This window comes from Psammomys obesus, unplaced genomic scaffold, assembly GCF_907164565.1.
Source record: "Psammomys obesus unplaced genomic scaffold, mPsaObe1.curated_primary_1811, whole genome shotgun sequence".
NCBI lineage: Eukaryota > Metazoa > Chordata > Mammalia > Rodentia > Muridae > Psammomys > Psammomys obesus.
In genome coordinates, this window is record NW_026592890.1 from 3,724,639 (window position 1) to 3,750,744 (window position 26,106).

The window sequence follows — 26,106 nt, forward strand, 5'->3', positions numbered from 1 at the left end:
GTGTCTGGGGTTGGCGGCCTGATTTGTCTTCTGAGAAGTCCCATTGATGTAATCCTTAAATAATTTTAAACCCACAGATTAGGAACATATGTTTCTTCCTGTCACATGCTGTGAGATTTCAGCTAATTCTGAAATCTGTGTTTAAGAACTCCTTTAAAGCAAAAATCGTAACTTTATAGCTATATTATCTACAAACTGTATCAAATATGGCTGGAGTGGCCCAGAGCGTCTGAAGGACCATCTCGGCTCCTGTTATTATTATTATTATCATTATCATTATTATTACACATAGGTGGTCTGTCTCGTCTTTTGTTGAATGATAGTTCCCAGTGTGGGTGTAGGGGAAGGTGACAAGATGGGGACTTGTTCTCCCTCCCTGATATCACACTCAAAGCCAGGAATGGATTTTGTTTTTGTGCTGTAGCTCACTCCTTGAATCTGTTCATGTTTTATCTGCTCCCTCTTGGAACATGAGCTTCAAATCTTATTATCTACAGTGGTACAGGACTTCCTCTTTTTGTCCTAAAATTACCTCACTCAGTCTCTGGAGTGCCTGTTGTTTTTCATGTATGGAAGCCATGACTGCATCTGCATTTTCTCCATTCTGCTTCCACTGGCTGTGGATGCTCTACAGCACTGGCCTCTGTAATGACCAAGAGGGTGTACATGTGTGCTTGCATGCCTGCTTGCTTGTGTGTGTGTGTGTGTGCGCGTGCGCGTGCGTGCGTGTAAGTGCGCATGCGTGTATCCCTGAGCGAGTACAAGTGTGCATGTTTTTTTCTCAGATGTTATCTACCTTCTTGTGTTGCTGTCGTTCTATGTATGTGTATGTTTTGTTTGTTTTGTTTTGTTTTTGTGACAAGGTCTCTCACTGGCTTTGTCTCCTTGTATTTGTTAAGCCCCAATACTGGGATTGTAAGTATGAACTACCACACCTAGATTTTTTGTTAATGTTGGTTCTGGGGTCTACTTCAAATCATCATGCTTACATGACAAACACTATGAGATGAGCCATCTCCTCAGCCCCACCAAATAGTTATGAGTTATTTTTTTTTAATTTCTAATTTTGTGTTTTATTTTATATGTATGCGTGTTTCGCCTGTATACAAGTTTGTGCACCATTCAGAAGCCAGACGAGGTTATTGGCTCTCTTCGAAGTGGAGCTACCGACGGTCATGAGTGGCCAGGAGGGTCTATCTGGAAGTGTCGCCATCCATCCAGCCTAGTTTGGCTGGGGTGTGGTGGTCTCCGTTGGTTGAGATACCGACCCACACCCTTGTGATTGTTGAAAAAGGGTTCAACACACAGCCTTAGTGTGAGTGAAGAACATGACGGATCCAAAACATATAACCAAATCAGACCTGGCTTGGCCCTTTAATGGGACCATTGCAGGCATGCCAAATGCTACAGCCAGTCAAATGTGTACATCTGGTAAAGCTTTTCAGACCAGCTAAGGTTTGCTGCAATGTGACTTTAATTACAGACAGATTGGCTAGCTGGAAAAACACGCGGGAACTAAACAGACTGGAGCTAAACACAGGCCCTTTCATAAATGTTTCTGGTTTGGTTAGGATGGCTTCAAGTGACTGCTGGGACAGCAAGGGGGATGCGTGTTTTTTGGGGAGCTTTGGGGCTGTGATGCACTCATCTTCAGTCTGGGGTCCGGTTGCTGACGTGGAAGGGCGCTCGCACAGGCCATCGGTCCTTTCGATTAGATTCCTTTTGAAGTTCTCGAATGCTGATGATTTTCCCTTGTTACCCTGGTCCTTGGGGATACAGGTGTCTCTGCCAGACCAAAATGGCTCTAGGTCAGAGACCGCGTTTGCTTTGAAGGCCTGTGGGGATGGACAGGCAGAGGCGCTGGTTTGAGTCTTTTCCCCTGAGCAGACTTTATGAGACTGTGCTCTTCCCCCCCCTGAAGTTCATTCCACGTAAAGATTGCAGAAGTGCAAACAAAGGCACAGGAAGGCAGTTGCATCAGGATCTGGAAATGCCCGGTTCCCTACCCAAAGCACAGGGGACCTTTCCTGTGTGTAGGGGGACCTGCCACTCTGGAATGTGTGTCACCAATAGAACAGCAGTGGTTTTCTTCAGAACTCTCTGTAGGAGTTCTTAACTGACTCATGGGTAAGCTGCTGTGACTTCCTTTGTTTTTTCCTTTTCTGCTGCGACTTTCAACCAACTTTCTCTGTGTGGCCTGAAGCTATGACACCCCTGCCCACAACCCATGCTCTGCCCGCTTTACCTAAAGTGTCTACTGGAGAAAGCTTGCAGTTTTCAAAACACAAAACCTGACCAAAATGCAGGCCCTGCCACATAGTCTCCTGGAGGAGAAGATGGGTTTGGCTTAGAAAGTGTGTAAGATAACATCTGGTTCTCCAGAACCTACCCTGCTACCACCTCAGACCATTGCCAGGAAAGGCTCACACATGTGTAGTATGCTTGAGAGGAGCCGATGCTGGGCTTCTGGGTCTGTGTGGCTCTTCTCCTTAGTGTTATTGGAGCTCCCGTTATTGCCTGGTAGATGACTAGGGGACCCCACTTCCTGGAGAGGAAATGTTTCTTACTTACCATGGTGTTTGGCCAGGGAGTCCCCACCTGTCCTGGTCTAGCCGGCTGGCTGCCACAGAGGTGATGAATGTCTTCTTCCATCTTTATCCACCTCCCTGGTGAATATTTGTGTGTAGACCATAATCTTTAGGTGTGGATGCCCTATAGTTTTGGCTTCAGTCATTCATCTTGGGAAAGACACTTTAACCTACAGCGACCTATGGACATTGTTTAATCAAACAGTCATCAATCATTTTCAGTCCCTGTCTTAGTTAGGGTTAATATTGCTGTGATGAAACACCCACGGCCAAAAGCAAGTTGGGGAAGAAATGGTTTATTTGGCTTATACTTCCACAGCACTGTTCTTCATCAAACGAAGTCAGGAACTCGAACAGGACAGGACCCTGGAGGCAGGAGCTGATGCAGAGGCCATGGAGGCATGCTGCCAAAGGCTTCCTCCGCCTGCTCTCTCTTAGAACGCACAATGAGCGGGGGTCCTCCCCTCTCAATCACTGATTGAGGAAGTGCTCTCCGGCTTGCCCACAGCCCAGTCTTAAGAGAGGCACTTTGCCAATTGAGGCCCCTCCCCTCTCATGACTATAGGTTGTGTCAAGTTGACATAGAGCTAGTCAGACCAGTCACTCTATAGCTGTGGGTTCTACTGTCTCTCTTTGAGGGATATGGAAGAAGGAGAGGTTAACTAAAATGTAGCTTCTGAAAACAAATTTCTCAAGGGCAGTTTCCAAGTGCTTCTCTAGTCTATGCTAAATGAGGGACCTGACATTAACTTCACTAATTTGAAATGGATTTTTTAAAAAATATGCTGTTTAGTCATGTGTCTAAATATATAAGAATGACCTCTTCTGATCTTACAATTAAATTTCTTCTCCTTTAAAAAGGTAAGAAGAAATAGAGAAAAGAAGGGAAGCTGTTCATTTTAAAGTACAGCTTCTTATCTTTCTGGTATCTGCTCTCATGACCTTAGCATGCTGGTCTCAGGCTACGTTAGGCCTCAGGGAACCACTTCCAGCAAGTCCAGACTCTATAAAAAATGTCTTCTGGGGCAGGGGGCAGGCTCACAGTGATGAGGTAGAGGTAGTTCAAAGAGAATGATGGCCTTGGGTATATTCTACTGGGGTGCCAAGCCATGCATCAGGAGCTGAAGGTATGACTAATTAAAACACAGGGGGTATGTTGTGGAAATCACGGGCTTCTAAAGGGATTTAAAGGGATAACTGTCTATTTGCTGCTGTAGGGGTCTGTATGCCCCAAGAACTATAGTGACCCTGGAAAGGAGTAACCGCGTATGCCTAGAGAAAAGGGGACTTTACAGAGGGGCCATGTAGGGCAGAGTTGAGTGATGAATGAATGTTCACTGGACAGTGACATAGGCCTTGGATATGAGACAAGGATCTATAAATGTGAAATATTGGGGGATAGGGGACGAGAGAGTGGTTGAGAGCACTTGCTGCTCTTGCAGAAGACCTGAGTTTGGTTCCCAGCTCTCACATCACTGCTCACAACCATCTGTAACTCCAGTTCTAAAGGACCCACCCGCCTCTACCCTTCGTGCTCACGTAGACACTCATGGTGTGCATACATATGCAGGCAAAACACTCATACGTGTAAAATAAAAACAAATCTCCCCCTCCCTCCAAAAAAAATCTGGGTTTGGGGAGATGGCTCAGTGGCTAAAATACTTGTACAACTTCAGATCCTGAGCACCTATGAAAAAGAAAAAAAAAAAGAAAAGAAAAGAACCCAGTGAGGTGGCCAGCGCTTATGACACCAACAGTGGGGAGGCTGTGGCCCCATTTTTGTCCCCTACACACCCCTAGGGGACAGCACAGTTCCTAACCCTGGTCACCTCACAAAGCTGCAGAGGCTTTCTTGTGTCCTTCAGCTTAACGTACGGGCAGTTGCCTTTAGTAACAAACAAAGGCGTTGATGATGGGCGTTTGAAAGACCTGCAAGGACTTGGCATCTGGTGGGACTGTTCTGTTTGGTGTGTGGCTAAGTCAATAGAGGGAGGACGCCCTCAGGAGGGGGTAGGGCGTGTCTTTTCATGTTGGAAACGAGAGTAGTTTTTGTCTTTTTCTTTCTTTCTTTCCATTCTTCCTTCCTTTCCAACTCTCTCATTCTCTCTTTGTTTTTAAGATTTATTTTTTAAAATATTTCAGCTACGTGTGTAGGGGTGTGTGTGTGTGTGTGTGTGTGTGTGTGTGTGTGTGTGTACATCTTTGTGTGGGTGTGTGTATGTGCATGCCGGTGCCCAAGAGAGCAGAGGAGTTGGACCCTCTGGACTGGTCATCAGCTTCCCAGTAGAGGTGCTGGGAACTGCGGTAGGTGCCTATGGACAGGCCGTGCATGTTTTTAACCACCAAGCCATCTCTCCAGCTTCCATCTGCCCTTCTTCCCTGCCTCTCTCTCTCTGCCACACATCTTTTCTTTCCCTATGAGATCTTGCTGTTTTGCCCAGGGTGCCTAAACCCCCCGGGCTCAAATGATTCCCTCTGTTTCCGCTTCCCAAGTGGCTGGAATAGTAGGCATACTCTATGGCTGCTGTCTCCGCTCCCTATCCACCCCGTCCGTCAGAGAACTGATCCCGCCCTGCAGCTCGGGCTGACCTTACACCGTCAGTGGCTTCCTGCCTCTTCACTGGGCTTACAGCCCTGAGCCATCATGCCCAGCCTTGTTTTCTTCTCCTTGAAAACACCTGAGAAATGGCGTTTTCGTGCCATCTTCTAAGAAGGGTGGAAGCACAGGGTTTTTGTGGATGGCGCACACGTTTTAGGCTCCCAAGCATGTAGCCTGCCATCCACGCCAAGGTGATGTTCTCGCGGAGTGACACACGGACACTGCCATCAAAGCGGATGGGTCTGTGGCAGTGGATGGAGAGATTAGGATGCCTTATTCGCAGCCGTCGCATGTTTTAAAGCTCTGTGGATTTTGCGCACATGCTTCAGGGGAAATGGCTCCGAAGTGAGGTGGCCCAGAATTTGGGTTTGGCTCCCTTTCTGCTGCAGCCTGCTGTGGCTGGTGTTCGGAAACCATCCTGGTGTTTCTCCGCGAGCCGAGAGGCAGCTTGCAGGATGCAAGAGGCCCTACGGAATGTGTCAGAGCCGATGTCTTCCTGGATGTCACACTGCCAAGGGCTAAAGAGAGGGAAGGAATCCTTGTTGGTTTCAGAGCAGCAACTTTGCCTTGGCCTTGTGGACAAGCACCAGACCCTTTGTCAACCCCCCTTCCCCCCGGGAGGGGGTTAGTTGCCAAACTTTGGGCTAGAGTGGGGCCTGGCACCAGCAGCTAGTACACAAAGCCCTGCTTGTCTCCACCCTCTTCATCTAATGGAAACCTGTCAGGCTACATCCCCAAAGGCTCTGCATTTATTTTAAAGAATGTTAGAAAGGAAATCTATCGCTTACCATCTTCCTCCCTCTTTGGGAGTGTTTATTGTGATTGGAGATCATTCTGGTCCACATGGCTGTGGCTTTCCCACTCATTCTTTGTGCTCATATGTTAAACAGCTCAGGGAGAAAATAAACAGAAAGGGCCAGTTTTCACTCAGCAATGGAAGGAGAAAAGTCAGGCTTGGGAGAGATGGAGCTGCAGACCCAGGCTCTGCCTTGGCCATGTGCTGGCTTTTCTCACCCTGGAGTCTGGCCAGGAGGTACTGGGAGGCCTTGACTAGTGGGGGTTGGGAGCCCAGGCACCATGTCATACAAACAGCGTGACTTGGCGTGTGTTTTGGAAGAATTTACCTGGGGTCTGTCTCAGCCATTTCTGCTGGAAGAAGAAATTCTGAACCGCTCCAAACTGGAGGAAATCCTGAAAGCAGGGTTGGGAGAGGGCTCAGTGGCAAATGCTTAAGTACAAGCGTGAGGAGCTGAGTTTGGGGTTCCAGTACCCACATAAAAAGCTAGGGCACCACCCAGAGTGCCCCATAACCCCAGCTCTAGGGAGGAAGAGACAGGAAGAGGCTGGCCGAGTCTAGCCAACTCAGTGAGCTCTCGGTCATTGAGAGACCCTGCCTCAAAAATAATAAGGTGGAAGGGATTGAGGAAGGTATCTGTAATTGAACAAATGCATTGTATACATGCATTCAACACACACACATGTACACACATACCATGCACATTGTGTGCACAAACACAGGTAAACACACATGACACACACAGACATGCACACACAGACATGCATACACATAAGCACACAAATGCAGAAGCACACACATGCACAAGCAAGAAAACTAGAAGCATTTAGACACCAGACTTTAAGTTAGTTCCCAAGCTGCAGGACCGATGTCTCTTGAACAGTGCACTAGACACACCTGCCATCTAAGACTTGCAGACACCTGTGTGAAGAGGAGAGGCCGCTCCTGCGTGGGTGACAGAGCTCACAGATAGTGACCACACCTCTCACCTCTCAGCCTCTCTCTTGACAAATGAAGGGAAAAAAAAAAAGCTCATTTAATTTTATGCATCCTCCCAGAACCGGCCTGGAAATAGCAAGTAATTTATCCCTGTATTGTCGGTTCTCTATTTCAAACCAAAGATTTCTTCCTGTAATTCCTCCTAGCTTAAGAGGAAAGGCCACAAATGCAGAAAGCCACACCAAGTGTATGAGGTAATGCATTATTACTGGTGAATTCCACTCAAGCCGACCAGGAAACAGTACACTCTGCTGTCCCGAAAGCTCGGTCCCTGTGCCCCACCCCACCGCCAGCACTGTGCCCTCTGGGCTTCACTTCCCTCGGGGCCCCAGTTCTCACGGCTTCTTCTTAGCATCCCTCTGTGCACTGCTGCCTTTGAAAGCTTGACCTTACCCTTCACAGAACATGTAAGGAGGTGTAGCTAAGCCAGTCAAACATGTGTTCAGCGCGTGTGAGGCCTAGATCGAGAGTCCTCAGCACCACAATAAAGACATACAAACACACAATGTATCTTTTTATTTAATTCCACTTTTCTACTGCAAATGCCTTCTTAGGCTTTATCTGCTGACCAACCTCTAGGGAAAACTGAAAAGCATTTAAGCAAAATACTATCAACCAGTAGACTGTTTTCAAATTTAATTTATTTTTTTAGTTGCCGTGACTCCTGTGTTGCCCACAGTTTTGAGACTCTTAAGACGTTTTTTATTTTTATTTTGCATGGACAGGTGTTGTGCCTATGTCCATGTCTGTGTGCCGTGAGCATACGATGCCCGTGGAAGACAGATGAGCAAGTCAGTTCTTCTGGAACTAGATTTGCAGGTGGTTGTAAGCCGTCAGGTGGGTGCTGGGAACTGAACCCAGGTCCTCTGGGAGAGCAGCAAGGGCTCTTAACTGCTGGAGAGCCTTCTCTCCAGCCCCAATTTTGAGACTTAAAAAAAAAAAAGTTATCATCTAACCTTAAGTGAAATAGTGAAACCTAGAAATACTTTAAAATGTGAAGGTGAATGTCTTTTGGGCCTAGACTAACAGTGATAGGTGATATTTGCTGGCATTCAGAAAGAGCATCCCATCCCATGAGACCATCAGGTTTCCGATATGCATGGCTATAATCAACACTGGCTGGTGTCATGGCTCACGCTGTTTCCCCCTGTGATAAAGAGTATAGTTGCTCTATAAGAAACAGCAAAAATGCCAACATATCTGTGAGCTCATGAACAAGCTCAGGGTAAGAAGTGAAGCTTTGGCATCACTGAGCCTTGTTGTGAGACCTGAGAAGACCAGTAGCCCCCTCCTTGTGCTTCTTCTTTCCTAAAATGAAGGTAATAACATCAGTTCATTAACAAACTCCATGTGCTCTTTGCCTATGGAGGACAACTGTGCTGTGTTGCCCTTGAACCTATTAGTCAAACCATAGTCCTTGGTCTAAAAATATAACAGTGTGATCCGGATATGTTGGAGGCACATCTGTAATCCCAGAACTTTGGAGGCTGAGGCAGGAGGACCTCGGTGAGCTTGCGGCTAGCCTGTGAAATATGAGGCACTATAAATTAATAGGCAAATAAATGAATAAAGACTAAAGGTGTAAAAAATATTGCATATTCAAACATCAAGTACAGCTTTATCTTTATCTTTCATGGGCACTAATGCTTTCAAAAATTCACATACTTTTTTAATAGGAATAATAATCTATAGTGATCCCTTAAATGGTGATAATGTATAGACTTCCTTTGGTTCATAAAGTACTTTTAAACAAACTATACTCTTGATGGTTTGTTTTTTTTTCTAACTACGTGTATTGTGTATGTTTGTGGGTACGTGCACATGAATGCAGGTAACAGTGGGGCCCAGAGTATCAGAGCCCCCCGCAGTTGGCGGACTATTAGCTGTTACTAGCTACATGATGGACCTATGTGCCCATGCTGAGAGTTGAACTCCAGTCCTTTGGAGCAGTCCCTGCTCCAGCCCAGATTTTGTTTTTTGAAAAGCATGTATGTATGTGTGGGTGTGGCTGTTTGTACACTCCAGTGCAGAGCCCACAGAGGACAGAAGAGAGCATCGGACCCCTCGGAGCTGCTGGGACCTAAACCCAGGGTCTGTTGAGACTCTGCCCAGCTCCTCAATGTACTGCTTAGTAGAATTAAAGCAAAAATCATACCTTAGTGAGTTTCTTCTGCTTTAGTCATTGGCTAGTGTCCCCTTGTTAGCCATGGCCTACAGCGAGGGAAGACTTGCGTACAAATCCTTTTGATCTGTAGTTGTATGATGAATACTGGTTAAAACATCTAGTCATCATTTATTTATTTATTTATTTAGCCTCTGGATCCACTTATTTTGTATGGTATTTTCTTGTCACGATTGCCACACGTCTACCTAAGTAAAATGCAGATTCAGGAGTGGATAAGATAATTAATGTTGGCCTCATATCATTATGTAACAGGTAAATTATTAAGCAACCAAAATGGCACCAGGAGTCCATGGGCCCTTGCTTTGGCGTTGCCTACCTGTGTCAGAAGGGAGTATGGTGTGGTGGCACTAGGCCATTCTCTGAGTGGACCTTGTCTTTCTGGCCAGGAGTCTGTATTCAGAACCTCAGTGGGTCGCGGCAAACCCCCGCCTTCGCCAAAATGTATCTAAAGGAAGTTCTATCACAGGAACAGAAAATTTAGTACCTATTTTATCCTGAAAAAGGATTTCACATATCACAGTACCATGCTATCCTGAAGGACACTGTGCTTTAGAATTCAGGTCACTTGAAAGGCTGAGTTTGAATTGGGTTCTCTACTTTCTGGCTTTCCTGTTCTCCATGCTTTTCTACTCTTAAGTGAAGTGAGTTGGACCCAACCTACCCGATGCTTTGTCGCTCTTCCAGCAACGTCTTCAGCACTAACAATTAGGGATAGGCTTAGGGTTCTGTCTTGACGTTTTATCACTTCTTCTGGGTCCTGCCTCCATGGGACAGAGCTGGTGTCATGGAGCCTCCTGTGGCTTGATGGGTGTCCCTCCCTTAGTCCCAGGTTGAAAGAAAAGGGGAATCCCAATTCTTGTTTTCATGTCTGTCCTAGTTAGGGGTAATACTGTTGTGGTGTCTCACCATGGCCCAAAGCAACTTGGGGAAGAAAGGGTCTATTTGGCTTATACTCCCACAGCACTGTTTGTCAGAGAAGGAGGTCAGGGCAGGAACTCAAACAGGGCAGGAATCTGGAGGCATCAGCTGATACAAAGGCCAAGGAGGGGTACTTATTACTTGCTTGCTCCTCGTGCCTTGCTCGGCCTGCTTTCTTGTAGAACCCAGGACCACCAGCCCAGGGTAGTACCACACCACAGCATGCTGGCCCCTCCCCTATTGATCACTAATTAAGAAAGTGTTCTTTTTGTATAGCCCAATCTTACAGAGGCCTTTTCTCAATTAAGGTTCCTCCTCTCTGGGGACCCTAGCATGTGTTGAGTTGACATAGAGCTAGCCAGAACAGCGTCCTTCCCCCTGAAACCTGTTAGGAGTGCTTCTCAGCCCTGAGTGTCTCACCCTCGGTGAGGAATGAACTGTACCCAGCTTATTCTGGATCTCTGTTGCTGGTTCATCTCAGGCAGACATTTACTCCTCTGTACCCTTTATCTCATATGAACCTCATTTTGTTCTAAACTCAGCCGGACCTGTGAGTGCAATTATATTTATACTGCAAAGCAGTACACACAGGCTGACTAATGGCAGGGAGAGACACATCCCTATGGGTTTTCCTGCTGTCACTTTCATGTCGTTTTCTAATCTGTCAGATTATGTTTTTACTTTATTTATTTATACACTCATCTTCCTTCCTTCCTTCCTCCCTCCCTCCCTCCCTCCCTCCCTTCTTCCTTCCTTCCTTCCTTCCTTCCTTCCTTCCTTCCTTCCTTCCTTCCTTTCTTTCTTTCTTTCTTTCTTTCTTTCTTTCTTTCTTTCTTTCATTCTTTCCTTCTTTCCTTCTTTCTTTCCTTCTTTCTTCAGAAAGGCTCTTGCTATTGTGCCCGGAACTTGGGGTCCTTCTGTCCTGGCCTGAGTACTGAGCGAACAGTTTCTTCATGCCACTGTACACTTCCTCTGGTCCTGGTGGAGAAGGCCTAAATCTCAGCTGCTTCCTGGGGAAGCTGAGGTGGGAGGATTTCAAGTTCAAGGCCTGCCTTGGGTTGTAGAGTTTGTTCAAATCCACCCTGGGCAATTTAGTGAGACCCTGTCTCAAAGTGAACAGTAAAAGTAGGGTTGGGGCAATAGCTCCGTGGTAGAATACTTGTCTTCCATGCTCTGGGCTCAATCTGTAATACTGAGGGGGAGGAAAGAAAGAAAGAAAGAAAGAAAGAAAGAAAGAAAGAAAGAAAGAAAGAAAGAAAGAAAGAAATGGCTCATTTTAAAAAGCACCATGTCTGTCTAACATGTCAGGAACTGGCGTTTAAACAGTAGAGTTCTATTTAAGGTACCTAATTCCCCTTCCCGCCCACACTACACTGTGAGCACCCTGAAGTCAGAATGTGCTAATGAAAATGTGCTAATCGCTCCTTTGTGAACAGAGCACCTACCTGGTGCCTGCCCAGATATGAGAGCCAAGCCGAAGAGCTCAGCCTCTCTCTGGTCCTTTGTGGGTTTATCTGTAAAACAGACACCTGCTGCTCATACTTCAGGGGAGACTGCGGGCTGCGTGTGAGGTAACGTGTTTGAAGCAGAGAAGCTGGGGCCTGGCACCCAGATGCTCACTTAGCATCCGTATCATCTGGTTTTCTCCAGCCGGATCTCTGATTGCCTGGCTCCACAGTGCGGTCTCTCTAACTGTGATGAAAGGTGTGATCTCCGCTAGTGCAAGATCCCAACCAGCTCGGGCACTAAGGCTTCCTGAGGTGGCAGGAGGCAAATTGCTCTTTGCGGACAAGTCAGCCTGTGTCTGAAGATAAGGAAAGCTTCCTGGGGGACCTTTTAATTATACCCATTTTTCTATGAAATATGGAGGTATGGGCTTATTAGAAAATTTACTTCCCTGTTTAGAAAGGTGATAAAATAAGTTTTACATCAACATGAAGTTCAGGAGCTTTTTAAAGCTAGAAAGCCTTTATAAAAGCTACAGTTTCAGCTAGGTTAAGTACTGTTTTGCAGGAAGATCCCGGTTACTGAATTCTGACATGACCAGAAACCAGCTGCTAGGTGTAAGTGACAAACTCTGGATCTTGGTCCTCCTTCTATACCAAGGGATGTCCTGCACTAGTAATTCTGAACTTCCAAGTACAGACTTGGGGTATCTTCCATTTTACACTCACCAGAACACAACCAACAAGAGAAACCATCCTCACAACTACTTTTCTCCATTGCAGACTCACAACCAGTGTCCAACCGTCCAACCTTGGCTTTCTATAGCCATTTCTCACTACCACAGCGTAGAAAGGATAAATGTTTTCACTGAACAGATAGCCAGGGAAGAAGAGGATTGGCTCTGAACAGAATAAGTGAAGCCTCAATCATCGGATGTTAGCAGTCGTCATCAGAGACTTTCATTTTGTTCTAAATTGTATCTCACATGAAATTCAAGCCTTTCTTTCGTTTAATGTCGCCTGAATCTATAGTTCACTCTTAGCAATGCAGTGATTACTGTTCGTTGTTTTCTTTCAGGACAGAATGACTCTGAAGGCTGCCCAGCGCCTGAGCTTCTAGGACGATGTGAGGTTGTTAATCTCCTGGAGTCAGGCTGAAGTTGAAGGTTAGTAGTGGCTTCCATTTGCCTCTCTGTCTTTAGGGTTCTTAGTGAGCAGGCTGTGCTGAGGGCAGGCCAAGAGCCACACCTGCGTCAGGCCCACCATATGATTCTTTTCCTCACCCCTGTGACCCAGAACCTCGTACGGGAACGTGAAGGGGAAAAGACTTATTTTGGTGCGTGGTTCGAGGGGCTGGCTAGCCCATGGCGGGTGGCGGTGGGGAAGGCATGGCACCAGATGGCTCCATGGTTGTGCTGGTGTGCCGCTGGGTTCCTCAGCACCTCCCCTCCTGTCAGAGCAGGAAGCAGAAGCAGACAGACCATGAGTAAGGCCAGGTTATTTTCCTCCAAGCTGACCCTAAATGGCCTGCCTCTTCCATCTAAGTCCTTGACAGTACCACCAGCTGGGGATCAAATGGTCTAATACATGGGCCTGTGGGGCACATTTTACTTATAAAGCATAATATATTATATATATTCATATAAAGCACACACACACACAAACACACACACATATATATGAAGCATAATGCCTGCTAACGCCCTCCAACCTGGAAGTTGACATGCAGAAGGGGAATGCCCAGGATGGCGAGGCTGTCCATCGTCTGTACAAACCACGAGGCTGTAGTTTGTAACCACCAGACCACAGCCTGGAGGGGCTCAGTATTTGGCTTCAAGATCCTGTCAGAAGATTAAACTAGATGGTAAAGGCACTCAACCTGAAAGGCCAAGCTCCGTGAGGACATTCAGAAAGGACCCCCTTCCCACCTCTCGCTTCCAGGGCCTGGGAATTCGCTCATTTGATAGAGTGAGTGCTTACCTAGCATACATGAAGCCATGGGTTCATTTCCAAGTACTGCATAAAATGAGGCGTGCTGATTGACGCCCGTGAGCGCAGCCCTGGAGAGGCGAAGGCAAGATTTCAAGGTTAGCCTCTGCTGCACAGGGAATCCAAAGACATCCTGGGCTATATGAGACCTTGTCTATAAAATGGAACAGAAGGACCTCTCTCCTGTACCATGGAGGAGTCATCACACCCTCACTACTGAGAGGAAAAGAAGCCAGCTGATGTTCCGGCCTCATGGCTGGCTATTGTTTTCCGTGGTTTGGTGGTCCAACAAATTACCCTTCTAAAGGAACTTCACCACCTTCCACCTAAAGTAAATGCGTGCACAGTGCTGAAGGGCCCTCAGTGCCTGCAGGATAAAAGCCTGTGTTCTGGCTTTCAAGGCCCTGGTAGCCTCGTCACGTGGCACTCCTCCCTGTCCCTCAGACCCATCGTCTCGCCTCGTCCTTGCTATTCTGTCTGTCTGGCATGGCCACGCTCCTCCCTCCCCATCTGCTTTGTCAGGCTCGGCGCTCATGCCAGCCTTCCTGGGACTCGGTGGCTGCCTGTGGATCGTTGGCCTGGCACTCACCACAGTGTATGGTGGTCTTGCCCTCTCTCCACGTGCTGCATCAGGCATCCTGCTCAGCGCAGTTCCCTCCCTGGCCCTCCCCCTCCAGCCCCCAAGTACTGGATGGAGCCTAGGTCCTCACATACTAAGCAAGGACTCTAAGCTACTAAGCGACACCCCAGTTTTCTTCCCGCTTTACATTGAGATAGGGTCCCATTACCTCGCTCAGACCACCATTGAACTTGCAGTCCTTCTAGATTTGGCCAAGTGGCTGGGGTCGCAGCTCTGTGCCACCAGGCCTGGATTCCTCCTTATTCCTAAGATAGGACAGTGGTGTGGCAAGGGCTCCAACTTCAGAGCTCCGCAGGTTCTAATCCCTGTTCTGGGGTTTAGTGACTATAGTCTTGGGCCTTATCTCTTCTTGCACTACTTTGCTCGTTTTGAAATGGGGGCGATGAAGATGTTGACAGTCAGGGTTTGGGCGTGTAGAGAGCTGGGTGTGAAGCTCTGAGGCCAGTTCATGGTCATATACCCTTTGTCGTGTGTTATCTGTTGGTTATTAGATTTGTTACAGGAAGCCGTTTGCTGCCTGAAACTGCATACTTTTCCTTGAAGACCAGAGCCACATGACTTTCAGTAATGATTTGTAGCTTCGGAGAGTGTTCTGGGAGCTTATCTGCTGAAAGAGTGAGATGCAAGCGTCCTATTCTACCACACAATAGGGATCTGCAGTTGCTCTCCGCTGTGCACTAGAATCACTGGGAAAATGCCATACTCCTTGTAAGCTCGCTGTCCTCCTGGAGCCTCCCAAAGCATTGCTGTAGTAGAAATGCCTTCAAGGTCCCCAGTCCTGTCCCTCTACAGTGCCTATGATGTGTGGCTGCCGTGGCTGAGATCCCCAGAGTGGGGAGATGTGTGGTGCGTGTGCCTCTATGCTTCCTCTGACTCATGACATGTCAGTTTTCCCACTCCACTGACCAGTCTCCCCACACAAGCCTGAAGGTGTGGAGGCATGTAGTAAGGACAGCCCCAAAGTTGTGTCCACTCCCAGGACTGTGAGGGCCCTTCTGTGTGGCCACTCTGTGCATGCCTCTAGGGCACTTAGAGGCTTCTTTCTCTGTGTGCAACCCCTACAGGCATCAGGAGTAGCCTGCCCGAGTGTGGCCATCCTGCGAAGAGAGAGCTACAGCATTGAGACCAGCCCCAGGAGTCCCAGGGATACTCAGTGCTCAATTCCCAGGCCCTTCTGTGTCACTTTGTGCCTCCCGGGAGCTGGCATCACACCCCAGGTAGCCGCTTTCTTCAAGGCTCTGAGGTGTTTTGGAGGTTAAAGACATCTCCCCACCCCCATCCAGAAGTCTGAGCCATTTTGAAATGTCTATCCTGTGGACTGATCTCTCCGAGAAGAGAGGGGGCATTTCTTTCAGTGGATAGAGCTTGGAGAACTCTTTGGGATTAAAGGTATCTTTGCTTCCAGGACCTTGCTTCCTCTCATAGCTGCCTTTGGCTTCCTCCAGGTAGTCTATAGGCTACTACTGCTTCATGTTTCATGCTTCCTTCTGCCGGCCTGTCTCAGCTGGGAACAGCCTTCTTTAGAAAACACTGCAGCAGGGTGCTGGGACAGGTGTTCCCTAGCACGCCCCAAACCCTCGGTTCTGCTCCGAGCACCAGGAAAAAAAAAGAAAAACGGAACAAAACTGAGTTCAGCATTGGTCCTCCCTATTTCTGTGAAGTGCTCTGTGCTTTTCCTGTGTGATTCTCCACAGATGAATTCACTGTGAAGATCCTCACATCAGAGGGGTTCAGTTTGTGTGGAATTTCACAGCCTGGGCCCACCGTCTAGCACTGAGGAGATTTTGTTGTGTTTGGATAAGAAAGAGAATTCTCAAAGCTCTCAGACTTCCTTCCTGGATGGTCCCTCCTTCTATTACTTCCTCATTATATTAGCAGCTGCCAGAGGATCCAAGATAAACCATTTTCCCAGGCCTGCTGAGAGGCCACGGCTCAGGCAGGGGCTGTTTTATTGCCTCATTATCAGAGCCAGCCTCCTGATTTACACTGTCGGAGTCTGGGGAGTAAACAGGCACACTTGTATTTGCATGCTTATGAGTACTTACACACCTGCGCAACACACACACCCACTCACCCCCCTTATTTTTGTTTTGTTAATCCTGTGTATTCTGATGGAGAATTTGGAAGTGAGGACTTGGGGACGGGTGGATCTCTCTTTGTAGGGGGCATGCCTTACTACAGCTGGGGCTTCTCTCCTCATCTGAACATCGGGTCCAATGTGGAAGCGACAGCCCTCCCATCTTATATGCACACACAGACACACCCTTCCACCGCAGCAGCCACCCCTGCCCCAGCAGAATGCGTCCTCACAGACGTAAGGGTGTGTAAAGGACTCCAGGAAGAACATTAGACATCTGCACGGGGAGCTCACGGCAGGAAGAGACTTCAGAGCAGGCACATCTGACGCCCCTTGCCTTCCTATCTGCAGCTTCTTCTCCCCGCTTCACCTCTAGCCACGGCCCATTCTGTGACACCTCATCTCTCACATCTCGTACCTGTTTGTCATCATGTCTTCCTCTTGGCAGAGATCTCACTTGGGGTGGCCACCAGGATGTATTTATTCAGAAGCATATATTGGGATGAGGCATGGTGGGATATTCCTTTAATTCTACCACTAGGGAGGCTGAGGCAGGAGGATTAGGAGTTCAGGCCCAGCTTCTGCTACATAGTGAGTTTGAGGCTGGCCTGGATGACTTGGCTACACAAGGCTGTTTCAGAAAAACAAACAAAGAAATCCAAAAGATGAAAGTGGCCGGGCTTGATGGCACGTCTTTAATTGCAGTACCCAGGAAAGAGAGGTAGGCAGCTCTTAGGGAGGCTGCGCTACACACCGAGACCCAGAAATAAAAAGGGAAAATAGAAGTCTGCGTTGTAATAACACTGTCATTGCCATCCACTTCTCAATATCAGTGGAGCTGGGGAGTCTATAGGGCCGTCTATACAGGTGCCAGGAGCCACAGCCTATTTTAACCTGATATACGCCTGACTCTATGGGAGAATGGGGGACCTTGATGGCTGGGGGTGCCTTTCAGTGGTAACAGCATTTGCTAAGTATGGTTAGGCCTTGGGCTAATCAGCACTGAACACACACACACACACACACACACACACACACACACACACACACATTCTCTGTCTGTCTGTCTGTCTGTCTCTCACTTTCCTGCCATGCCTGAGGCCCTGGGTTGTATCCTCACGGCACACACATTTACACTATCACATACACACATAAAATGTTAAAAAAAAAAAAACAAAAAACAAAACACTGGAAACCAAAGTGTCAGTTCTGTTGCTTTTTATTTAACACATGTAACACAGACCCCAAAGTTATCACTTTTGTGGTTTATTCCCATGGCAAGTCAGATTGGCGCCTGCGTTCCTCCACCGGCAGACGGTGGCACTCTGCATTTAGCTTGCCTTGCCTACCTATGCCTAGGGAGGAATTTTGTAGGCTTCAGTGTTCAGGTGTGAGTGAATTTATTTTCACATTTGTCAGAAGGATTAGGCAACAGCTTTGCACCGGAACAAAGGTCAGATCCTGTGGTGGTGTCTTCTGGGTGTCAGAGATCCATCAAAAGGTGACTTGACATCACATCTGAGAGATACCAGGTGCCCTGCCTCTGAGGACGCTCTGTTAGTGGCACCCGAATGAACTTGACTTCTTCACACCATGTATTTTTATTTGTAGTGTCAGATATTAAAATGTTAAGCCAGATGTGTGGTGCCTGTCTACAAAACCCTCATTCTGTAGACTGAGACAGGAGAATGAGTCCAAGGCCAGCCTAGGCTACAAAATGGGACCTTGCTTGCTTCAATAAGTAAGGGAAGTAAATGCAGAATCCGGGAGAAGTCTCCAAACTTCCCATCAGTGCATGCAGCACGCCATTAGAAGCATCACGCATTCTCTCTCAAGCACCCACAAACCCACAAAATCTGAGTCTCTGGGAAGTCCTGGGATAGAACCAAACCTCATCTTTTGCTCCTTCATACCTCACCACAGCAGCCCCAGGAGCGGGAAACTTACACACTCTGTGGCCCTGAACCGCCCCCCCCCCCCATTTCTTCCCACTTCTTGGGTGCTCCTCTTTCTTGTTTGAAAGACATTTCACCAGGACAACTCGCTCGGTTAGCCAACCTTTTCATGGGGTCAACTCCAGCATCTTTCCCCACTTCCCAGATGGGAAATAGAAGTCTTATCATACAAGGCTTCCTTCCAGTTCCTACAGCAGAACTAGTCAAGTTTCTCTTTTCCCTTTGTTGTGGCTCTTTAATTCCACAAATTTCTTCTAGCGTTAATCCTACTGGTCAAGAATAAGACCACTACCATGATTTAAAGCCAATATGAAGCAAGCTTTAATTAAATACCAGCCAGGTGGACGGACTCTAGCTACCGGGTTCCCGGGAAATGGACGTTAATCACATTTTGCAAAGGCTAAAAAGGTGAGGCATAAGTCACGTCATTTGCCATCAGGTCCAGTCAGGTGCAAGCATACGTCCTGACGTATTTCCTGCCTGATAACCTCCGATGGGAGGAAAGAGCACATCCTGCCGTACTTCTTGCCCACATACCTCCCACCCATATGTGGTCAGGCACATCCAGAGGGGCCAAACAAACTTGTTTAGGGGAGTGAAAACATAAAAACGAGCCTCCAGCATTAACTTTGGACCCACACTAGCGTTTTCTCAAATCTTTGGCCCACCCACTAACAGAAGATATCTGCATATTTCCCAAATGTCTACATGTTTAGTGGAGATTATATATTCTTCTCTCTCTCTCTCTCTCTCTCTCTCTCTCTCTCTCTCTCTCTCTCCAGAGGTGGGAATTCTTATCCTGTAGCCTGTGGTGGCCTGGAACTTACTATATATAGGCTGGGCTGAACCTCACTTTGCAGCCCAGGCCCGCCTAGACTTCACTGTATAGCTCAGGCTGGCATTGAACTCACAGTAGCCCTCTCGTCTTCGAATTGCTGGGGCCAAATATGTGAGCCACCACATCCAACTTTAACTCTATCCACTGTAGTTTACTGGCATGTCATGTGCACACTCTGTCTAAGCGGTGACCTCATTTAAAATACGTGACAGAGAAGCTGAAAGGGGTGCAATTAAAAAAAAAAAAAGTAAGCAGAGATATCATCTTCCCATCTCCTAGAGAGTAATAGGGAAGGGGTGGGGGAGACACACCCACCACTGACCGCAGACACCAGCATGCTGACCACGATCCCGGGGCCCTGACCCTACTAGACTTTACTTCTTCCTGTGTTTGTAGAAAGCAGTGATTTCTTTCCCTCTCTACTTTAGGAGCCTTTGTTGTTCTCTGTCTATCAGGGAACAAGTCTGTCTCCCAAGGGACTTACAGGACACTGCAGTCCCAGTGTGACCTCTGCTCCAGGCCTTCGCCAGGCCCACACCCTCTTCTCCATCTCCCCTGCGCTTCCTTTTTCCAACTGCTCCCACGTATTGAGGCCGCCCTTGTACAGCTTTGCCCCATGTTTTGGCACACAGCCCACCTGCCACTCAGCAGCATGGCACACCATGGCGTCTCTTATCTTTTCAGGGATTGTGATCCTCGTGAGGCCATGGCTCAGGCTTCTCCTCCGTTCATAACCTTCTCTGAGGGCAGGAACCTGGACTTTGGACCAGACCTCTTCCTGTCACTTCCATGCCTCTTCACTACCCTTGAAGGATGGCACAACTTCAAGGGTCAGGAGAGCCTTCTCAGTGGCTATTCCAGCAGAGACAGCCACAGAGGCCACAGACTCTCAGGTGGCTGCTGGGACTTAGCATGTTTGTGGCAGGCAGCATGGTATCCTGTGGAGCTCCACTCAAGCTCAGCTTCCTGAGGCTGACATTTCCTAGCAATGCGGAATATGCTGGTTTGTTTTTCTTTAATTCAATAGAAGAATTGACTTTCTGTTGTGATTATACTTTTGACTGGCTTGTGTTGCCTTACATCAAAGCTGAAACTCACTGGCTTTATCAGTAAAGTGCACTATCTCTAGCTCCTGATTAGGGCTCAGGACATGGAAGCAGGGGCATCACTGAGATGATGACTTCCTGGGTTGAGAATGAGGCAGTTACCAAGCACTAACCAAGGCGCCTACTTACTGGTGGCCAAGGCAGGATGCTAATGATGTTTCGAGATGCTGTACATTCAGGAACAGATGACTTTGAAGCACTAAAAGAATCACAAGCCTATACCTTTCCCAGAGTCTTCCTGACCCTTAAAACTCAGCGGCAATGCCGATATCAGAACTGAAAGGACTAAAACGAAGAGATCGACTCCCTTCCAGACCTTAAACTTTTTGGCCCTATGTCTTGAATGTACCCCTTCTATTCACAGGGCATCTATAGGGACCATTTCTGGATGGACAACTTTTAAAGATGCCTTAATGGAGCTGGTGTTGGAGCTTGAGTGGCCTAACCCATACAAGGCCCTAGTTTCAATCCCCAGCACCACACTCACACACACACACACACACACACACACACACACCATTGACTAAACACATCTTCTTTGTGCTATAAATGGGTGCAGACTGCAAGTTGATTTCATAATTTTTACTGCAGGAGGACTTGTCTAGGAAACTGAGTTGTTTAAATGTTAAACTGCATTCTTTTCTTTCCCATTTACACGTTAAACTTGGCCATGATGGTGAATGCCGTAAGTGTGTTCCCAGTTCAAAAGTCATTTCACAGATTTCAAGTACAGTGTGGCTTAAGGTCTCGAGCCAAGATTAGCATGCCAGTCTCTGTGAGTGTGATGTGGTGGCCGAGGACCGTAGCTGCCTGTAGGTGTACGTACTCTGTGCAGTTTGCTATTGGTGGTATTTTTCAGATTAAAGTGTCATTTTCACTACCCTAAAGAGGCATAGTTGCTAAGTTTTCTCTTGACTTGCGTGTACGTGTGTATATGCATGTGTGCATGTGTGTGTGCCTGTGCATGTGTATGTGGGTCTGTGTGTATTTATGTGTGTGCTTGTGTGTACATATGTGTTCTTTTTATAACTTGCCTGCATCTCTTGCTTTGAGTGCAAGAGCTGAGTTGGAGAGGAGGAGGCAGAGGCAAGATCCATGTTCTCCATCAAAATCATTTCTTTGAGATTGTTTGATCCCTTTTAGTCTTTTATGAGACCCAAAGAGGAAGATGGAGGAGGAGGAAGAGGAAATGGAGAGCTAAGAGAGCTGTCTTGCGATCGATTCTTCCCCTCCACCACCCAGTTTCCTTAGCAAGGAAAGGTTAGCTGGGGACACAGCATGCCTTCCCTGCCTCCATCTTTTGGGGACCACTGCAGATGGCACAAGGGGAAGGTACAAGTGCTGGCTCTCTCGTTTCTCCTGGATGTCTGCTGAGGCCTGAGAAGGGAAGACCTTCGTGGGTGCCAAGTCAAGCATTTCCGTCGCCTGAGTCACACAGACAGCACCTTACTGGTTGAGCACACAGCAGGAAAGCTGAGCGGCCCATCCTGAGAGATGAAGTGTCTCTGCCGTCGCATGAATTCAGGCTTGTCCTTGGTGAAGCCATCCCACAGTTCTGTTTTCTTGGGAATATCATGTAAGTGTTTTCTTTAAAGCTGCTTTGAAGCATGTTGGAATAAACCAGTAAGGAATTTGTAGAGTCTGTGTTTCTTTGTAGTTTAATTAAAACACTCTGGGCCTTTCAGAAGTGTGTACCTCAGAGGACTGGGAAATTGTGAACTCAGAAGCCTAGAAAGAGCCCAGGAAAAAGGCTGGAGTTCCACCATCCTTCACTCACAGTTTTTAAATAGATCACAATACCAGTAAAGGTTTGGTCGATTGTTTGATTAAAGATTTAGGATTTTCCCTAAATAGAGACAATATCCAAGTGTTCATAATGCTTCAAATCCCTGGTATTTCTACAAGTATACTTATTAGGTGCCTGCTAATGCAAAAGTGAATACAAGTGCTGGGGCCTCCATCTTCAATATGACGAGTACTCTATCCTTGCCCCATGGAATTCTTAGCTCTGCGTGGTTCCCCTTGGTCTCTACAGTCACGAGAAGAACCTTAGACATTAACGGAAACTTGACTCTTAACAAAATTTCAAGTAGTTAGGGACAATCACTTTTAATACAGCTCCTATCACCAGTGTATAGTTTCTATCTGTATCTATATTTATTTTTACTTTTGCGATTCATTCTATATTGGTGTGTAAAAACATAAAAATTCTGCATACTGCTGAGAGTCCATGTTATCCTATGATACATCTGTATATTTCATGGTATTTAAATCAGGGTGAGCACACTTGTCTCCCTAAGCTTCGTTATTTCTTTCAGGTGAGAATTTTTGCAGTCCCCTTTGCTGGCTTTTTGAAATGCTCTGTGCATTGCTGTTACCCCACTGCAGAGCAGCACAGCGGAGCCTCTTTGCTTGCTTCTCTCTGACTGACACTCAGTATTGTTGATCGGCACGTCCCCAACTCCATCTCCTACTCTGGTGGCCTCTGATAACCACCTTTTGACTCTCAACGTCTATAAAACTTTTCTAGATTCTACCATATAGAGATCACTTGGTTCTCATTTCTAGGCCTGTCTTATGTCACCTAACATAATGAGCAAGTGTGTTCATACATGTGTGTGTACATATATTTGTGTGGGGGGTATGGATGTGTGGAAGCATTTGGATGTCATCCTCAATCCCTCCCAACCTTATTTTTAAGACGGGATTTCTTAGGGAACCCAGTGCTCACCAGTAGGCTAGACTAGCTGGTCAGTGAGTTCCAGGAATCTGCCTGTCTACACATGCTCTGAGCCATGGCTACCCATGTACGGGGCCAAGCCCAGATTTTCTGTGTGGGTCCTGGGATCTGAACTCAAGACTTCATGCTCGTGTGGCAGGCACTTTACCGACTGAGCCATCTCTCCAGCCCACTATAATTAATTACCTTTAGTTCTATCCAGGTTGGCAGAATGATAGGAATTAGATCTTTTTTTATGGCCAGATAGTAGTCCCCCATGTATATAAACTATATTTTCTTTGTCCATTCTTCACTTGGTGGATATTTGGGTTGTTTCTGTTTCTTGGCTGTTGGGAGTGGTGCTTAAGTTCTGCCTTCTGGTATTAGCTTTAACTCTTTTTATCTTCCTCTTTATGAATTCTGTACTCCCCCCTTCTTCTGTTGAGTGGCGACTGAGTTTAGTATAATTTTAAGCCCTTTTTTTTTAATTTTGATAATTCATTTATTCAGCACTTAGATGTGTGTAGTCTATTACAGTAGAGGGTTGGCAGTTGAAACTCTGTAAATGATTAAAAACCTTGGACTCATGGTTTTTGCTGACATCAGTACGTTTCACCCTAGTCGGTCCATTCACAGTTCCAAGCCTGCCCTCCATGGAATGGTGATGCTGAGGATATGTCGGAAACATCAAGGTGAGAAAGGCTATTTTTCTTTTTCCTTTGAAAACATCGAACTGCTAAATCTCAAGCCTGAATTTCTGAGAAGCAGCAGCCCCCAGCCACCGTCCTGTGACCCATGTGGGTCATTGAATAGGGGGGGGCACTTTGCTGTGGGCTTGAGCCTTTTCTACCCCCGACCCCAGCCACATTCCCTAGAAGAATGTTAGACATGTGGCTGGCTGTGGATCTGTAGCAACAGAGCAATTGTGCTTATCTTATAAAATCTGTGATAAGCCAAGCAACCCTTGTAGACTGACCAATGACCTCCCTCCATGTTACCTTAGGGCACTGAGTCAGCCCTATTTCTATAAATACCTTTAGGGAATGGCAGACTTTGAGTAGATGTTGGGCCAACATGCTTTTGTTTAAAATTTTTTCAAAGAAAAATATTTACTACTTATATTGGAATATTTCTAATAATAAGACTCATGAAAGGGCTATTATCTTAAGAAAACAAACAACAAACAAACAAAACAAAATCAAGCAAAACAAAACCCAGGACACTGTCCCTTGAGAAGCCAGTGTACACACTTGGGTGTCTGTTTTTTACTGCAGCTTTCCTTACTTAGCCTTTCTGTGAGTAGCTCGCAGCCCTGCTCTTCATGTCTTTTTCTTTCTGGGTGCTTCTCTTTCTATGCCCTCAGGCTTAAGCCTGTATTAAAGTATATTGATCAGTCCCCAAGTTTGCTTCAGAAAAAATGTCCTCCTTGCTCCATCAGTACAACTTAAGAACTTTCCTGAGGTGACTGCCTGAATTCATGAGTTTTAGTCTGTGTCTGTCTTGGGGTCATCTGGCTTTACCTCAGGATTATTTTTACTTATAGCAAGTCACTCTACTAACACGAGGTCTCTTTGCTGAGCTCTCCTTCATGACCGAGCTCAGGTTTTCCTCTTCTCTTGCTCAGTGTTGGGGATCAAATCCAACATTCTGCATAGTCTACACAAGCCCACCATGACTGAGACACACTTCTCAGTCCCGGTGAATTTTCGTCTTTTGAGACATGGTCTCGCTGTATAGCCCTGGATGACCTCAACTATGTAGCTGGCCTCAAACTAGAGGAAATCCTCCTGCCTCAGCCTCTCCAGTGCTGGGTTATAGGTGTGCACGGCACACCCAGGTCTGAATACAATTTAAAAAAAATTCTCGAACCTGTTCTTTTTAAGATTTATTTATTTATTATGCACAGTGTTCTGCCTGTATGTACAACTGCACACCAGCAGAGGGCACCAGATCTCACTATAGATGGTTGTGAGCCACCATGTGGTTGCTGGGAATTGAACTCAGGACCTTTGGAAGAGCAGCCAGTGCTCTAACCTCTGAGCCGTCTCTCTGAATACATTTTTAATTCTAGTTCGTGAGTGGGTCTCCATGAAGAAGATGCAAGCTTTTGTTTCTTTCCCAGTAAGATGCTGGGTGGCTGGCTCTGTTCTCTCTAATGCACCATGTGCTGAGAGAAGGGAACCTCTCCGTACCTCAGACGAGAGGTGGATCTCCTGTCATCTTGTTGCTTGTGCCTCAGAGACTCCATCTAGTCTTCCACAGACATTTCTTCATCATGAGAATCTTCTATGTCACAATTACTAAGTGAAAACAAAACACAGGAAGCTGGCTTTTACTTCATTGCTGAAATAAAAGTAGCATTCAAAGAATTTGCAGCAAGCCTTTCGTGATGAGCTAAAGCACACTGGCTGAGGGGAGAGATCAGGGAGGGGCTGCTCCAGACACTTTTCAGAGCTCTGTAGAAAAGGGAGTCATCCGTTGTGTCTGTGAGGAAGGCAGAGCCCTGCTCGTCCAGCCTCCCTAGACGGGGAAGCTCAGTGTGATTACCCTACTTGTGGCATTTCCTGTTTCTGATCCCAGGCCCTCCAGAACACTTCTCCAGAGGTGGAAAGCCTGGCTGCTCCTCCTGGTCTATTCTTACTACATACTGAATGGCTAATTTCATATAATTAAGGAAGCTTCTTGCAGAGAGACTACATAGATGCCAGGGGATGTGTGAAAACAGATGTGTGTTTGGGGGAGAGGAGGCATGTCAGCATTGAGGGTTCAGTTGCTTGGCTCTTTGGAATGCTTCCCACTTGCAAAGAAAAATTTGGGACACCAAGGTACAGTGCTGTACAACGCCACTTTAAGAGCCCGGGCAGGCCAGTTTATTTTATATTAAAGAGTTGCGTCCTTTAAAACTGAGAATTCCCAACGGTCCATATATATAGTAAGTTACCTATAAAGGCTATTTATAATTTGGGGAAATTTTATGGTTCAGCGCTAGAAATGCTAATATCTTTTACATGTGTACCCGCTGCAGGCTAGCGGAAAGAGCAAAGGCCTTGTATGTCTGTAATGATCTTTCCCAACAGCCTCATGAAACCCGGCCGGATAGTCCCAGACGCCTGAGGCAGGAGGATCCGAAGTTCAGGCACTTCCTGAGGTACAGAGCAAGTTCAAGCCCAGCCTGGTCAACTTAGCAAAGTAAAAATACAAAAGGTCCGAGGACGCAGTTCAGTGGGAGAGCAGTTTCAGAGGGCATGAGAA

The 26,106-nt window shown here is 46.8% G+C and overlaps 1 protein-coding gene across 2 annotated transcripts in view; it reads left to right on the forward strand.

Moving 5' to 3' along the window:
* Positions 1 to 26,106, forward strand: part of Scaf8 (SR-related CTD associated factor 8) — a 187,751-nt gene that overhangs the window by 148,283 nt on the left and 13,362 nt on the right. The window contains exons 21-22 of one of the 2 annotated variants that reach the window (XR_008721137.1): positions 12,609 to 12,696; positions 19,714 to 19,812. The gene's annotated coding sequence lies outside the window, so the exon portion shown is untranslated. Of the gene's footprint in view, positions 1 to 12,608; positions 12,697 to 19,713; positions 19,813 to 26,106 lie in introns of those variants that run through there. The other variant, XR_008721138.1, reaches the window with a different exon arrangement.